General features: G+C 43.5%; 1 long non-coding RNA gene across 1 annotated transcript in view; it reads left to right on the top strand.

The window, feature by feature from the left end:
* The window catches only part of LOC143527702 (uncharacterized), a 67,955-nt gene extending 52,558 nt beyond the window's left edge, over positions 1-15,397 (top strand). The window contains exon 3 of the long non-coding RNA XR_013134237.1: positions 14,666-15,397. This is a non-coding gene — a long non-coding RNA (uncharacterized LOC143527702). The remainder of the gene's footprint in view (positions 1-14,665) is intronic.
* The last annotated feature ends 874 nt before the right edge of the window (positions 15,398-16,271 follow it).

The raw sequence follows: 16,271 nt of genomic DNA, 5'->3' as shown, positions 1-16,271 counted from the left end.
TCCTCCTCAAACTCGCGATCCAAGCACTCGGACGGAGGTTGGCTGTCCTCCTCCTCCCTACCATAACACTCTGTAGGCGCAGAGTAATCGGATGGTGGAGGACTGATGTCGTTCTCCTCCTCCTCACTGTAGTAGATGGTGGGGTTGGAATACATAGACGGTGGCGGGCTGACGTCCTCCTCTCCCTTTATGTCGCCTTCAGTGGGAGCGGAGTACAGGGACGGCGCATGACTGGCTTCACCGTCCGTCTCTTCCTCTTCCGATTCGTCACTCCCGAATTCGCATTCGGGAGGAGTCGTAGCCACCATTCCCGCATACACTACTGGTGGGTCCTCCTTGCCATCCTCCAAGTCTGTCAGGGGGAGGACTCCTCTCTCAGGGGGAGGAGACCCTCTCTCCATGCAGCCTGAAAGAAGAGGTCCTCTCTCCTCTCCTCTTCGGGGTGTGCCAGGGTCAGAGGGCTGTGCCTCTCACTCCACACCCTCTGTGCGGCCAGCTGGTGGCATTCTGCTTCCGCCTCCGTCTCGGCCGCCTGAACTAGACACAGCAGGCTCGCGCAAACGGGGTCCTGCTGCATCTCCACCACTGGCACCTGTGCGTCACGGCGACGTGCAGGGGAAGAGGCGTGATGGTGTCTGCTCGCTCTCTTCCCCTTCTTGGCGCGGGACGCACAGCCTGGCATGTCTTGGTCGGCTCGTCTTTCTGTGACGCTCGCAGGACTGCGAAAGACGAGGCACAGATTCAACGTCGAACGTCACTTTAATGAGTTTTACAAATAGCGGGACAGCGCACAAATAACGAATAAACACACAATGTGGACTGACTCTGACTGTGGAAGACGAGCACGGGACACTGAGCGAACGCACACTAAATAGACAGACCACATAATCCCCACGTGATGACGAGACGAGCCACAGGTGAAACTGATTAACACACGGACACAACCACACCCACGAAGATACACAGACGCAGACGACATAAACACACGCCCAAAGGAGAGGGTCAAGGGCTGTGCCGTAACACATGTGAAATATATGGGATCTCTAACTTAGGATCAGGCCCGTTGACAGTCTTGCTAGGGCCCGGGACAAGAAAGTTTAATGTGCCCCCCCCCCTCCCCCCGGCGCACGTCATTTGAATTTCGTCATTTGACAATCCTTCTGTTAGGTCATATAGTATATAATATAGCCACACATCAAAGCTGTTTCTGACAGCTGATTGGTTTATACTTGACGCACGAAAATGACGTAATCGCAGTGGCACCGCCCGTGTGCGAGGGCCTCGCGCACTGTCCATTCGCGAGGTCGTGCACCTCTTGACTTTTGTAACTTCGCGCGTGACGCGCTTCAGCGCAATGAACAAAGTCATGTTTGCAGGGTTCATACACCTTTATGTGGAATTAAAGCACTTGTACTTCACTTTAAAGGTCCATTTCAATATTTTCCAGTACGTTAAACTTAATTAAGTTAAATATTTATACATATACTCGAAATAATTAGCTTTTTATCACATTATTTAATGGTTGTTTATTTTCAAAATGCCCAATCTTAACATCTTCACGAGAACTGTTCAGTCAGACAGCTATTTGTTGTGAAATGAAGTAGTTACAATTTCAAGCATTTTCAAGTACTTTAGCCTAAATTCCAGCACTTTTCAAACCTGGAACACAATGCAACATTAAAATTCGTCAGGTAAATGTTTTTCCTTTCTTTTCTGCGCTCCAGATTTCTGTATATACTTTAACTATCCACCACTGTATTTCCCGCTGTTGTGCGGGTACCAGCCGGTTACGGTCGGTGCTGGATCAAACCATTTTCAGTGGGAGGCGGGGGTGTATGCACTTAATGGAAAATATGCAGATAGGTAAAAAAAAACATATATTTTAGCCATTGAGTTTATTTTGAGTACAGAATTTTATATTAATGAAAGATTTCAAGATTATTAAAAAAATTATAGACTTTAAATAAAAAATAAATTGATGGGCCCTTTGATGGGCCCCCCTGGCCCTGGGGCCCGGGACAACAGACCCCCCCTGTCGACGGGGCTGCTTAGGATTAATGGGTATGCATGGAAAAAAATAAGTATATAAAGTGAAACTAACATCTGGTAAATTGAATCAAAACAGAGAATAGATGAATAGATAATGCCTGGTAAGCACCCTCAATTAACGCTAAAACAAACAAAAACAGCGTTAAACCTAAACCTATCAAAAACAAATCCACACATTTATGGATGGGATACACCACTCCAGTACATCCCACCAAACTTCTGAGAAAGTTTTCAATCAACAAACATATTAAAATAATCTTCAAATATAACTGCGCTATACATAATTATTAAAGAACATGAAGTGTTAATCGGTCATAGTCCAAACGAAAATATATATGACAGTAATAGCAAAACATACTGCATTATATAGGAACATATAGTCTACGTAAAATGTTTATGACCCCACTTCAGTCTTTCATGAATGTCCTTATTTATAAAGCAAACCTTCAGTCTTCAGTAACCGGGAGAACTTTATTCCTTACATAGTCCATTGCTTTAGCGCAGGCGTGTTACAGCTGCTTGTAAAGCGACCACTTCATCAGTCCAGATTGATAATCCACCCTCCATTTCTTTAACGGTGGTTTTCACTTGATCAATTTCGACGTGCGTCGCCATTTTAAAGTTCGTCAGCTCCAATCTTACAGCCTGCAGTTCAGTTTTGAGAGTGTGCCCCGACATATTACCAAAACTTTTATTGCACAAGTTTTACTGATGTTTTATCTGATCCGAGGGTTATGTACACGTGTGTGTTGCACTAATTAAAAATTTTGGGTGAAGTCTGCTTCGGAATCAAGCCTGATCTTTTCGGGGAGAACCCTGGTCTCTTCAGAGTGTATACCGTCGTGGAGTCGCGTCTACCCCAAGGCACATCCCCACAAATGGTGGCAGCGAAGAAGTCTTGTAAGTTTGTAGAAGTAAGGAGCAGGAGACGGCTCGTACAAGTAACAAATTCAAGACAACCCCGTTATTGAAAGGATGGCTCCAAAGAGACCTCCTGTAGTGCACAGCACAGACCAGAATAACCCAAGGACGGAGGAGGACGATATGGTGAGTCGACAAGTGGAGATAACGCCAAGCGACTCAGGCAAAGACATTGAGCATGTATGCAGTATGCTACAAAGTTTCATCACGGACCAGAGGGCTAAAGATGAGCACATGCGAAGTGAAACAGCAAAAAATTTACAACGGTGGCGCACAATGCAGCATCAGTTCAATCCGATACAGGAAGAAGGGCAAAGAAGGCACATTGAAAGCGGACATGTAGCCGGGGAAAGTGGTGCGTTGTACGAAGTGACATAGTCCCAAATTCTTATACTGCCGGCGGAGGACGGAGAGGAGTTTCAGAATTCCCGCACCAGCATCAACCTTGCACGAGCGTGATATGGCCAACTCCAAGAATGCCAATGCTCAAAGATACAGATGATATAGAACATTTGATGACTACGTTCGAGCAGATGGCTCAGGCATCTAAGTGGCCGATAGGAAGCTGGGCCATACACTGTTAAGGATTTGATGTGTGAAAACATGCTAAGATATATTTAAACTACAATACTCGAGTATTATGTAATCTATTTAAGTAGATTGGCCTTAAAGTATTAATCATATATTAATTACTTTATGTTTTGTTTACATTACTTTATTGATCAAGTTGTTTGTTCTTAAGATTGATCAAGTGTTTGTTATTAAGAATATCTGTGCAAGTGCTGGTGTGCCTTTCCTAAAACTGAGTGTTTGCAGTTTGCTAAAAGTGGAATGTGAAACAGGAGTCCTCTCTGTCCCGATTTGGTAAGGTCAAGCAAGAGACCACGCTTCCAGAAAAAGGGAAACAGCTGTAGGTTTTGACATGATAAATGTTCACCTCTTTTACCTGACAAGGGGGATGCCATAGGAGCGTATATATTGAGGGAGAAGAGGGCAGATGTCAGAGCTACACTCTCGATGACATGACTAGCGTGTCTCTTCTGTGTACTCTCAGGGTACCCTTTTTAATATTCCATTATTATTGCTTGATTGTATTAGCTTTAATAAATAATTAAAAGACACAAGACTGGTGACGTTCTTATTTGCATTAAACGGATGCGCTGTGCTAAGAAAGAGTGGTAGCACAACAACACCTAGTCCCACTGCTAGATGGCAAAGCCCGAGCAGCTTACGTCGCCATGGACGCTGACGACACAGGCGACTATAGTAAAATCAAACAGGCAATCCTAAAGAAGTACAAAATAAATAAGGAGATCTACCGCCAAAGGTTCAGAGATTGTACGGTCCAGGATGACGAAACTCCGAGGGAACTATTCACCAGGCTTAAGTCGCTATACGAAAAGTGGATGATACCAAATGAAAAAATGAAAGTAGAGATCAGAGAAACAATTATCTTGGAACAATACCTGAGCATGGTGAGTCCCGAGTTAAGACGCTGGATTGTCGAGAGGAGCCCATCGTCTGCAGAAGAGGCGGTGGAAATGGCAGAAGCGTTCGCGGCGGCGAGACTGGCTGACAGAGAGTTCAAGTTGGGGAATCCCAACAAACAACGCCACCGCTTTGAGCCAGGTAGGCCTGAAGGTATGGCTAGGGGTGGTCCAAATGGGCAGAGTAGCAAAGCTGCCGTGCAAAGGCATTGGCGTGATACCAATAGGAAGCCAGAGAGGGACAGAAACGTGATTGTAAACCTTTTTTTACAAAGTCTTTAAATGTTTCAATTGCAATCAACTCGGACATAAGATAAATGTATGCCCATTATTGCAGAGTTCAGCTCGGTTGTGTTATTCCCCTAGAAGAGAGAATAGCTTTAAACCGGTAGCGGATACGAAGGAGAGTCTGGTGGATGTAAAAATAAACAACAAAACGGTTAAAGCCCTGATAGATACAGGCGCTAGTCAGACATTGGTGTCGGCAAAATGTGTGCAAAACCTTCACATAAAACGAGAGCCTAAGCTCAGAGTGAAATGTATACATGGGAAGCAACAAACCTACCCGACAGCGGAGGTTGACATTGAAATAAACGGGCAAATGTACCGATTGAATGTCGGCATCCTAGAACAAATACCGTATACTGTGGTTCTGGGGAGAGACTTACCAATTTTGATAGACTTATTAGCATCGAGTCAAAAAATGGCAGAAGTGTTTGTAGTTACCAGAGGAAGAGCGTGGCGAGAGGGCCAGCGGAACAGTTATGGGTGAGAGCAGTGGGAGAGGAGGAAGAGCATGAAGAGCAGTATTTTCCTAGTATAGGAGAGGCCAGTACCCCTCTTGATCTGTCACACCTCAACACTCAACAACAAGAAGAGCTTATGAGCATAATTCCACCAAACCTCTTTAAAGACGAGCCGGGCAGAACAAGCATCATGCAACATAACATCCTGCTGAAAACCGGATCCACTCAGACAGACGAATTGCAGAGTGCCAGCACGCCTGATTCTGGACTTAATGAGGGAAGTACAAAGTATGCTAGAGCTGGGGGTGATAGAACCGTCAAAGAGTGAGTGGTGTAGTCCTGTGGTGCTGGTGCCCAAGAAAGACGGGGGCCTACGATTCTGCATAGACCTCTCTAAGCTCAATGCCGTGTCTGCTTTCAATCCGTACCCCATGCCAAGAGCAGATTAACTGATTGAACAGCTAGGAAGAGCAAAATTTCGTACAACACTGGACTTGTGCAAGAGATACTGGCAAGTGCCACTCAGCGATACAGTCCGTGAACTGACTGCCTTTCAAGTAGGGCTGAACGATTAATTGCATTTGCGATAATCTCGCGATATTTTAATATGCGATTCTCTAATCGCACAGGCTGCGATTTAAACTGGTCACGTGACTTGGGAGCAAGCCGAGCCGAGGACGAACGGAGCAAACCCGAGCAGGAGGCAGGGAGGTGGAGAAGTGAAGTTAACACAGCGCACTTTAACTTGTTGCACAATGGCTTCAGGCTCGACAGAAGCTGACAACTGAAAGTCTAAAGGTGGAAACATACTTGCTGTTTGCCCATGCGTTCGCGTACACAACCGGCTGCCTATGTGCAACAATACTAGCCTATGTGCAACGCGTGAAACTGGAGACGTCCACTAGAGGGAAGAACGTAGAAAGGGCTTCGGTATTTTAACGATGCAAACATGGCAACACTCGAGGAGATTAGCTTTTGGGTAATTTTACGGTCACGGCAGAAAAAACGACGACAGCGATCCCTTCGTAGGTGGTATGTAAGGCCGTTAAATCAAAGACGTTGTGAGAATGGCGAGTTTGTGTCGTTGCATATCGTTGTGTCCATCTTGATGCTGGTTAGCGGCTACACTGCCCCTAGCGGTTTTGTGTGTATTGCACCTCGCGTATGCGTCGCGTTAACTTTTGGAGGACGTGCAAGACCTACGCGCCAAACCGACGCAGGATACGCGAAGCAGCCATGATGCGTACGCGAACGCGTAGTTAACAGCAAGTATGTTTCCAGCTTAATACCAAAGAGGGGCAACACATAAGTTGTGTGAAATTACTTTGGCTTTAAAAAAGATGCTGCTCAACGTCAGGTACCCTGCAAAACGCGCCTTGCTACTGTTGCTATGACGCGATGTAACACTACAAACCTTCTTCAGCATTAAAAAAACACCACAAAGCCTCGTATGATATTTATAAGGCTAAAGTGCCAACGACCAGTGCTGCCTCTTCAAATACGCCAAAGTATTTCTCTGCGCTTATACAGCCTTAGTATGCGGTGAGCAGCGAAATACCGTAAAATCATGCATATAGGCGCAATAAGATTTAAAGCACGGATGAATTGCAAAAGCGCGGATAGCTTGACCACGGTCCAGCAGACAGGGTTCACTGACCGAACCTTTTGAAAGTGTAACTCCTTATGGATATAATTGGAAGCGGCACGCTGAAATAACTCGGGCAGTAATGGAGTTCATAGTGAAAGACATATGCCCGTTAATATTAGTGAACAAACCCGGCTTCATGGCTTTGTTAAACACACTGGATATGCACTACTAAATGCTCTCACGCACATATTTTAGCCAAGTTGCTATACCTGCAGAGTATCACGCATTGAGCGTCAAAGACTAAAAAGTTACTAGTTCGCTCTGGCGCCATCCACAGGCGATTGATCGATCGCGATATAATAATAATTACCCCCCCCCCCCCCCCCGCTCAACAAATTACGTTACGTGTCACCCCAACAACAAATTATGTTCGCCACCCAGTCCAGGTTCAAGTCTCACTCCAGAGAGACTTGAGGCAGGCCTGACAGTCAATCCATCTAAGTGCTGTCTAGCAAGAGATACTGTTTCATACCTGGGTTATGTCCTAGGAGGTGGTGTAATATGTCCACGGGTTGACAAGGTGGAGGCGGTCAGGAGAACACCAGTTCCAACCACAAAGAGACGGGTGAGATCCTTTTTAGGTCTTGTTGGCTGGTACCGGAGATTTTTCCCAGACTTCTCCAATAGAGCGGCACCACTGACTAATTTGACCAAAAAGGACATGCCTCAAAAGGTAAAATGGACAGAGGAATGTGATGTTGCCTTTAACGATCTCAAACAGTGTTTGTGTGCAGAGCCAGTTCTGTGAAGCCCTGACTTCGAGAAGCAGTTCGTGGTCCAGACAGATGCATCGGGTCATGGCCTGGGGGCAGTGCTGCTTCAAGGGGATGCTGATGCACGGAGACCAATTCTGTTTTATTAGTAGGAAGCTGTTTCCAAGGGAGATGAACTATTCAACGGTGGAGAAAGAGGCTCTAGCTGTGAAGTGGGCCCTCGATTCTCTGAAATACTACCTGATGGGGTCTGATTTCATCTTAGAGACTGACCATTGTGCACTGCAGTGGATGCAGAAGATGAAAGACACCAATGCACGGATTACCCGGTGGTATTTGTCTCTACAACCTTTTAAGTTTCAGGTGCGGTACCGGAAGGGAACTCAAAATGTGCCTGCGGAATTCCTCTCACGTCCCTCTACCGAGTGACTAGCTGAAGGGGGGGTGTGTGTAATGGGGTCAGAGACGTGACCCATCACCTGGACTGCGTGTATGAGTATGCACATGTATGTAGATGGAATAACTCACCAGATGTCCTGTGTCCTCAGGGGAGGAGGGCTGTCTTCCAAGGCTTCCCTGGTGCTGGCCGGTAGAGCCCACGGTCGGCAGCAGAAGGGGGGAGACGGGTCCTACTGATCCTGTAGGAGGAGGACAGGAAAAGACAGGAAGTCATAATCATGCAGAACGTGATGTTTAACAAATAATAGCATACTATCATGTTTGTGTATATTGTAGATGTTCCAACAGGCGACACATGTGGTCCCGCTCCAAGATGTTGGTAGAGCCTAACAAGGTTGGGGGCGGGGCTACTTGTTTAAAAGCCGAACAGAAGATCTATCAAGTGGCGAGTGTGCCCCGACATATTGCCAAAACTTTTATTGCACAAGTTTTACTGATGTTTTATCTGATCCGAGGGTTATGTACACGTGTGTGTGTTGCACTAATTAAAAATTTTGGGTGAAGTCTGCTTCGGAATCAAGCCTGATCTTTTCGGGGAGAACCCTGATCTCTTCAGAGTGTATACCGTCATGGAGTCGCATCTACCCCAAGGCACATCCCCACAGAATCAATGAACATAATCATAAACTTCAACATCTTGTTTATTTTTCCACCAGTCTACTACACAGACCAATAGATGAGTGCAGAAAACGGAGCAAACCGTCAGAACACTGGAAATTCTGACCAAAATGTTGTTTAATTTTGGGAGTTTTGCTCAGGATATTGGAAGAATAAGAAGAACTGAAGTAAATCAGAAGATGTTTTTAATACCATTTTAGATGGTAGACTTTCTTTAATTTACCAGCCCTCTGCCACAGGCATCTCCATAGTGCCTAGAAGTGGTCTTCTGCATGCATTCATCATCTATAATATGAGCTGTCACACCAAGATCATTCTTGTTGCTAACAGAGGTCCAGTGACAGTGGTGGACGAAGTACACCAATTATGTACTTGAGTAAAAGTACAGTTACCTTGCATTGAATATTACTCAAGTAAAAGTAAAAGTATTCACCTCAATTTTTTACTTGAGTAGAAGTACAAAAGTATCTGCCTTCAAAAATACTTAAGTATTAAAAGTAAAAGTAAAAACCTTTTTTTTCTTAGCGTCACATCAAAACCCCTAGGCCTACTCGACCAAAAGGTGAACAGGAAACAGTGCCTTACATTTGCCTAGCAAACACAAAATACACAAAACTAGCCTATATTATCCTCACAACATTCATCTCCAAACTTTATCCATATTAATAATTCACACTAGAAAGGTAGACAAGTGGACAAACCGTTTAATATTAAAACATAATTCACCACCAAACAGAACAATAATTTCGAACCGGCCACTTCAGTCCTAGCGTGAGACACACGCATTGACTGTCTTTACCAGAGACCATTTTCACTCGCACTACACTTCACATACATCCGATTTCTCACACTGAAAAAAATCTAGTTTATTTTCCTCTGATCTACATTTATGATTCAATGAGTTACTAGTTCGCTGTGGCGCCAACCACTGGCGATCGATCGCGACATAATACTTAATTTGTGTCCAACAATTTACACTCGCCGCCACCCCCCCCCCCCCCCCCCCGCCAACATTTTACACACATGCCGCCGCCCCGCCCCCCAACCCTGATAATAATAATTTTAATAATAATTTTAATAATTTTGCTTCGCTCATATTTACTTGCCTTCGCCTCCCTCATAGGAATAAATTGCAAAGTTCGCTTCGCTTGGCCAAATTCGCGTGTATGTGTCCCCGGCTTTAACGTTTGATGTGGGAGTCTCCTGTGTTAAACTGGCGCTTAGCATCTCCACAGATTGCAATTCGGGTACTAGCACACTGCTTTGGATAAAAGCATCTGTTAAATGTAGTGTACTTCAATGTGATATAATTAACAGGGGTATATAAACCTACTAATCTAATGGTGAACTTACTTTGATGTGTTTTTTCAAGTTTGACAGCGAGTTCCTAAATGATGACAGCGATGTGTTCTTCGGAATGCAGAGGAGGAATACGAATAATTCTTCTTTTCGAGGAATACAAACACTTCGGCTAAATAAGGCCGGGGTGTTGAGGGAAGACATCTGTCGCAGCCATGTCAGATACTCAGCCATTTAGCGTACAAATCTTAATCTCTTACTGAGCGCTGATTGGTTATAGTCTGTGACATGGTACACTTTTACCTTTCGGTATTTTATTAAACGTTTATTTAAAAATGAAAAAGGAACGAGATGTTTCTGTAAATGTAACGAAGTGAAAAGTACAAATTTTCGCTTTGAAATGTAGTGAAGTAAAAGTATAAAGTCTTACCAAATAAAAGTACTTGAGTAAAGTACAGATACATGGAAATGTTACTTAAGTACAGTAACGAATTACATTTACTTAGTTACTGTCCACCACTGTCCAGTGATCCCCAATCAGAGCCACATTTGTAGCGCTCTTCACAATAACCTGTTTTACTTCCCTTTCCTCATCATAAAGCTGCTGGATTTTCTTCAACATTGTCTTTCTGGACGGCAGTTCGTAACTTGCATCAGTTGACGCAATTTGTAAGCCTTTATCTTTGACCACAGAGAGCGAACAACACTGCAAATAATGTGACGCGTCATGTATAAACGCCTCTGCCGCTCGCGGCGACGTGTGCGGAGTCACGAAAGTTTAATCCAGTCTTAATGGTCCAATGAAGGTCATTTAAGAACCAGGACATTTCCTCACTTAAAAAAACCCCGGGACAGGATGTGAAATACGGACATGTCCCGGGAAATACGGACATTTAGTCACCCTATCGTACTAGGAATACATTTAGCAGCTAAGTTATCATTACTGACCTGTGCGTTAGCCCCAACATGTTTCGCGTTGAGGTGGTAACGAAGGGTGGAAGTGCTCCTGTGATAAGCGAACTCCTTCCTGCATAAAGTGCAAATAACACTATTTTTGTTTGTACTTCCAGCTGGAAGTTTCTTATATTTAAATTTCCCATCCACCAGCGTAGCCTCTTCAGTCATCTCCATCATGCTCATCTCAGTGGCGGCCTATGACAAATATCTCAGGGAGGGCAATTGTTCTGATGACATCCAAGGTGACCATTTCAATGGGTAAATAAAAAAAACAGTGACTTAACCAATGAAAATATAATCATAAATATATATTTATCTTTACATTATAGACTACAGTATTTGTACACCGATATATCTTGTAAATATCTTGCTTAAAGCTCTACAATGACTTAAATCTGAAACTAGGACTACTAAATATTAGATCCCTGTCATCTAAAGCATTGCTTGTTAATGAAATGATTACCGATCATGATCTATGCATGCTTTGCTTGACGGAAACCTGGACCCGACCAGACGACTATATGGCCCTAAATGAAGCTTCTCCCTCTGGCTATAGATATGTCCATAACCCCCGTCCAAATGGTCGAGGAGGTGGGGTCGCCACAATATATGACTGATATAGGCATTTCTCAAAAATTTGGCTTCAAGTTTAATTCTTTTGAACACCTCATCCTCACTGTATCAAATGTTTCAAATTTAACAAGCAACAAAGTGTCACAGTCGTTTATGTTAATTACTATTTACGGCCCCCCTGGTTCATACTCTGAGTTCTTGCAGGAGTTTTCAGACTTCCTGTCTCATGTAGTGCTATCAGCCGATAAGGTGATTATAGTGGGTGATTTTAATATCCATTTTGAAAATCGGTGTGACTCTTTTAGCATTTATTTTCAAGCAATTCTTGATTCAATGGGTATCACTCAGAATGTGGTGGGTCCTACGCATAACTGTAGTCATACTTTAGACTTGGTCTTGTCATTTGGTATTGACATATCCAGTTTAGCAATTCTTCCTCAGAGTGAGGCTGTTTCTGACCACAGCCTCATAACATATGAGTTGTGTTTAACTGACTGTGTTCATCGGCCACCCCGCTATCAAATTAAACGAGCTATAACACCCAGCACCATAGCCGCGCTCACTGATATTTTACCGGGTCTGACAAACACTGATCCACTTGTAGCTCCGGAAGGACAAGAGCGTTTCACCGAGCACATCGAGACTTCCCTTCGTACAGCTTTAAACAAAGTTGCACCACTACGATATAAGAGAGCCACGGAGAGAAGAATAGTGCCATGGTACAATGAGCACACGCGTAGCCTCAAACGAGCCGCGCGGATCCTGGAACGTAAATGGCGAAATATGAAGTTAGAAGTGTATAGACTATCATGGAAAAGCAGCCTTATTGAATATAAGCATGCCCTCCATATGGCAAAGTCCTTATACTTATCGGCCTTAATAGAAAAACATAAAAACAATTCAGGACTCCTTTTTAAAACTGTTTCCAGCCTTACGAGGAGTCATGAACAAAACAATTATCTTATTCCACTAGAGTGTAGCAGTAACAATTTTATGAAATTCTTTAATGATAAGATTGATAAAATTAGGGAAAACATTAGTAGTGCTATCTCAGAGCCTGTCAACATGCCAATGCACCTTGACAGCTGTCTGGTCAGCTCTGATGCCCTGTTAGAGTCCTTCTCCCCAATTGGTCGTGAGGAGCTTATTTCACTGGTGAAATCTGCTAAACCCTCCACATGCATACTAGATGCTGTACCAACCCATCTACTTAAAGAATTACTGCACAGCAATGTAGAACCGTTGCTTACTATAATAAATTATTCTCTGAGCCTGGGCTACGTTCCCAGTTCATTTAAACTTGCAGTCATCAAGCCGCTAATTAAAAAACCTGGTCTTAACCCCCAAAAACTGTCCAACTATAGGCCAATTTCTAATCTGTCATTCATATCCAAAATTTTAGAGAAAGTAGTTTCTTCACAACTCTCTTCCTTCTTACAGACAGAACATGTCTTAGAGCAGGTATCACCAAATGGCGGACCGCGGTCCGGATCCGGACCCGAACGCCGTCCTGTCCGGACCCAATCACATTCCTGATTAACTGGATACGGACCCAAATGCCAAAAAAATTTTAACGGGAGACTATATTTTAAACCGGAGAATTTATTTTCAGACGAGTGTTACGTTCACACCACCCATTTGAGTGTTACGTTCGCCACCCCCCCCGCTCAACAACTTTCGTTCCGTTCGCCACCGCGGACCCGGACCTAAGGTCTGAGCTATCTGCCAAAAATGGACCGCGGAAAGATTTAATTGATTACCCCTGTCTTAGAGTTATTTCAGTCTGGATTTAGAGCTCATCACAGCACTGAAACAGCACTAACTAAAGTACTGAATGATCTCTTAATATCCTCTGATAAAGGACACATTTCGTTTCTCATACTGCTAGACCTCAGTGCTGCTTTTGACACCATTGATCATAATATTCTACTTAATAGACTGGAGACACTCATTGGCATAAGAGGTCAAGCACTCTCCTGGTTCAGGTCCTACCTGACAGATCGTTACCAATTTGTGCTAGTAAATAACGAATGCTCTGAGCATTCTAAAGTAAAGTATGGTGTCCCACAAGGATCTGTACTGGGCCCCATATTATTCTCATTATATATGCTACCACTGGGCACTATCATTCGTAGGCATGGTATTAGCTTCCATTGCTACGCAGATGATACTCAGTTGTATATATCTTCTAATCCAGATGATACCACCACAACTCTCAAGATTGAGAACTGCGTCCAGGATATTAAAAACTGGATGGCGTCTAATTTTCTTAAACTAAATTCTGACAAGACTGAGGTACTGATTCTTGGGCCTAAAGCTGTTAGAAGCAATTGGGCTGATATTCCCCTTACCCTAGATGGTTTTTCAGTAACACCAAAATCTACTGCAAAATGTTTAGGTGTCACTATTGATTCTGATCTTTCATTTGACACACATGTATGCAATGTCACTAAGGCTGCCTTTTTCCATTTACGTAATATTGCCAAGCTGAGACACTAACTTTCATTAGCTGATGCAGAGAAGCTAGTTCATGCTTTTGTCTCGTCGAGATTGGACTACTGTAATGGTCTTCTAATTGGATGCTCTAAACAGTCCATAAAGAAGCTACAACTTGTACAAAATGCCGCAGCTAGAGTCCTAACCAAGGCTAGGAAATTCGATCATATTAGTCCCACTCTCGCCGCACTACACTGGCTGCCGATTAAATATCGCATTGAATTTAAAGTTCTCCTGTTAACCTATAAGGCGTTAAATGGTCTTGCCCCACAATATCTGAGTGAACTCATTGATTACTACAACCCATCTCGCCCTTTGCGCTCCCAAAATGCTGGATTTCTCGTAGTTCCAAAAATTAGTAAAACTACAGCCGGAGGCAGAGCTTTCTCTTTTAAAGCCCCTCAATTATGGAATAGCCTTCCGGCTCCAATCCGAGACTCTGACACAGTTCCAATCTTTAAATCTAGATTTAAGACTCACCTGTTTAGTCAAGCCTGTTTTGGAAAGCAATGTCTCAGTGAGCCCTCATGCCTGTGGTCACCTCTGAACCCCTCCCTTTAGTTATGCTGCTATAGATTAGTCTGCCGGAGCCACATGCTGATCACTGGCACGTGAACTACGTACATTTAAATCAACGGTGGTTTAAATTCATGTCCACTCAGTCTGTATTATCTATCTTCTTGCATGGCTCTACCCAAGACGATTGGATACAGGCACCTGCAGGCACCTGGGGGATGGTCTGGCTGCCGGTGGATGTGCTGATACCGGGGTTCACCTGGGGAGTAACACTGCAGTCGGAGCCTACAATACCAGCATCACTGCTCCGACACGGAATGAAAGCCTGGCATTCATCAACAGACATTTACAGTGACAATATCAAAACCCAGAACTTTCAATTCTACCTTTTACCTAGTCTGATTGTGTGAATTATGTGTGACTTGTGTATTTGTGTGTTAACGGGCCGCCCAATGGAGGATGGGTTCCCTTTTGAGTCTTGGTTCTCCCGAGGTTTCTTCCTATTCCCCACCATCATAGGGAGTTTTTCCTCGCCACTGTCGCCTTTGGCTTGCTCATTAGGGTTCTGGACCCATAGTATTGTTAACCTTGTAAATCCTGTAAAGCTGCTTTGCGACAACTTGAGTTGTTAAAAGCGCTATACAAATAAACTTTGACTTGAAACTTTGAACGATTAACTGTGGTCAACAAAAATTGTTATCTCTCAATTTGCCCTCATAAACAACTTTAAACATGAAGAGATTTACCATTAATTAAAAGTGAATCTTTCCCACTCACAATAATTTCTGTATTCCTCAGACAGCATTTTAGTTTAGATGTTATGCTGCATTCAAGTGGAAGTCGGGCAGTAGATTTCTCCGAGGTGAAACTCGTTCACGCGACTTGCTCGCGTTCATGTGGTTTGTGTGTGTGAAATGAAAGAAAAACGGAGGCTGTCGAACATTTGTTTGTCGTTTGGCTAATCATCAGTTTTAGCAAATAAGAATCCACATACACTGAAAGACAACAGATATAGCTACTGAGAAATGCAGTAGCATTGTCTCATCAGCAAATATAGCTAGGCTACTGAAATGAAAATTTTACCTAGTTACTAAATGGTTTAATGTTTTATTTTAGACTATGTAATGTACACGATACTTAACAGTAGCTGTCACTATTCATAACTGTTTATAGGTATGTGAACAAAATTTTAAATAATGCTATTCTGTCAGCAAAACATTAGCTGTTGATTTTAGTTTTTGAAAACAAATGCAGCAAAAAATATGTGTTGATAATAGAGGTTTAAAAATAACGTTAATTTTGGAATTAGCGTATGAATTGTACATCATTATTTAGCATCTTACTGTTAATGTAATGTTCAGCCATTTTGGAAATAGCGTTTACGTCACAATTCGGCCAGTTCGTGCTGCATCGAAAATCTCCATGTGTCCGACTTCAGCTTCCGACATCAGAGGGTGTTCATGTCGTGCCCTCTGGTGGGAAACTCGGTTTTCCCATAAAACCGACACAACTTGAATGCAGCATTAGAATATAAATGGGCAATAGCATTAAGGATGAAGCAGAATGCAGGGAGAGCAGAACAGTTTCGCGAAAATCCCCGGTTATATTCTTATCCTCCCTGTTGTAGTATTCTGGGTATAGCCAGGAATACACCGGTTAATGATGTAATCAAGATGTGCCAGAGTGCGACAGTTCTAACTACAATAAAGAGTTGGCGGCACATGCACGCCAGACAGCGACCGAAGCACATTGTCTGTGTCTTATTAGATCCATTCAGTGAACCTTACAT

Source organism: Brachyhypopomus gauderio, chromosome 11, assembly GCF_052324685.1.
Source record: "Brachyhypopomus gauderio isolate BG-103 chromosome 11, BGAUD_0.2, whole genome shotgun sequence".
Lineage (NCBI taxonomy): Eukaryota > Metazoa > Chordata > Actinopteri > Gymnotiformes > Hypopomidae > Brachyhypopomus > Brachyhypopomus gauderio.
The sequence above is the reverse complement of the archived record's forward strand: the minus strand, read 5'-3'. Positions and strand labels throughout refer to the sequence as shown.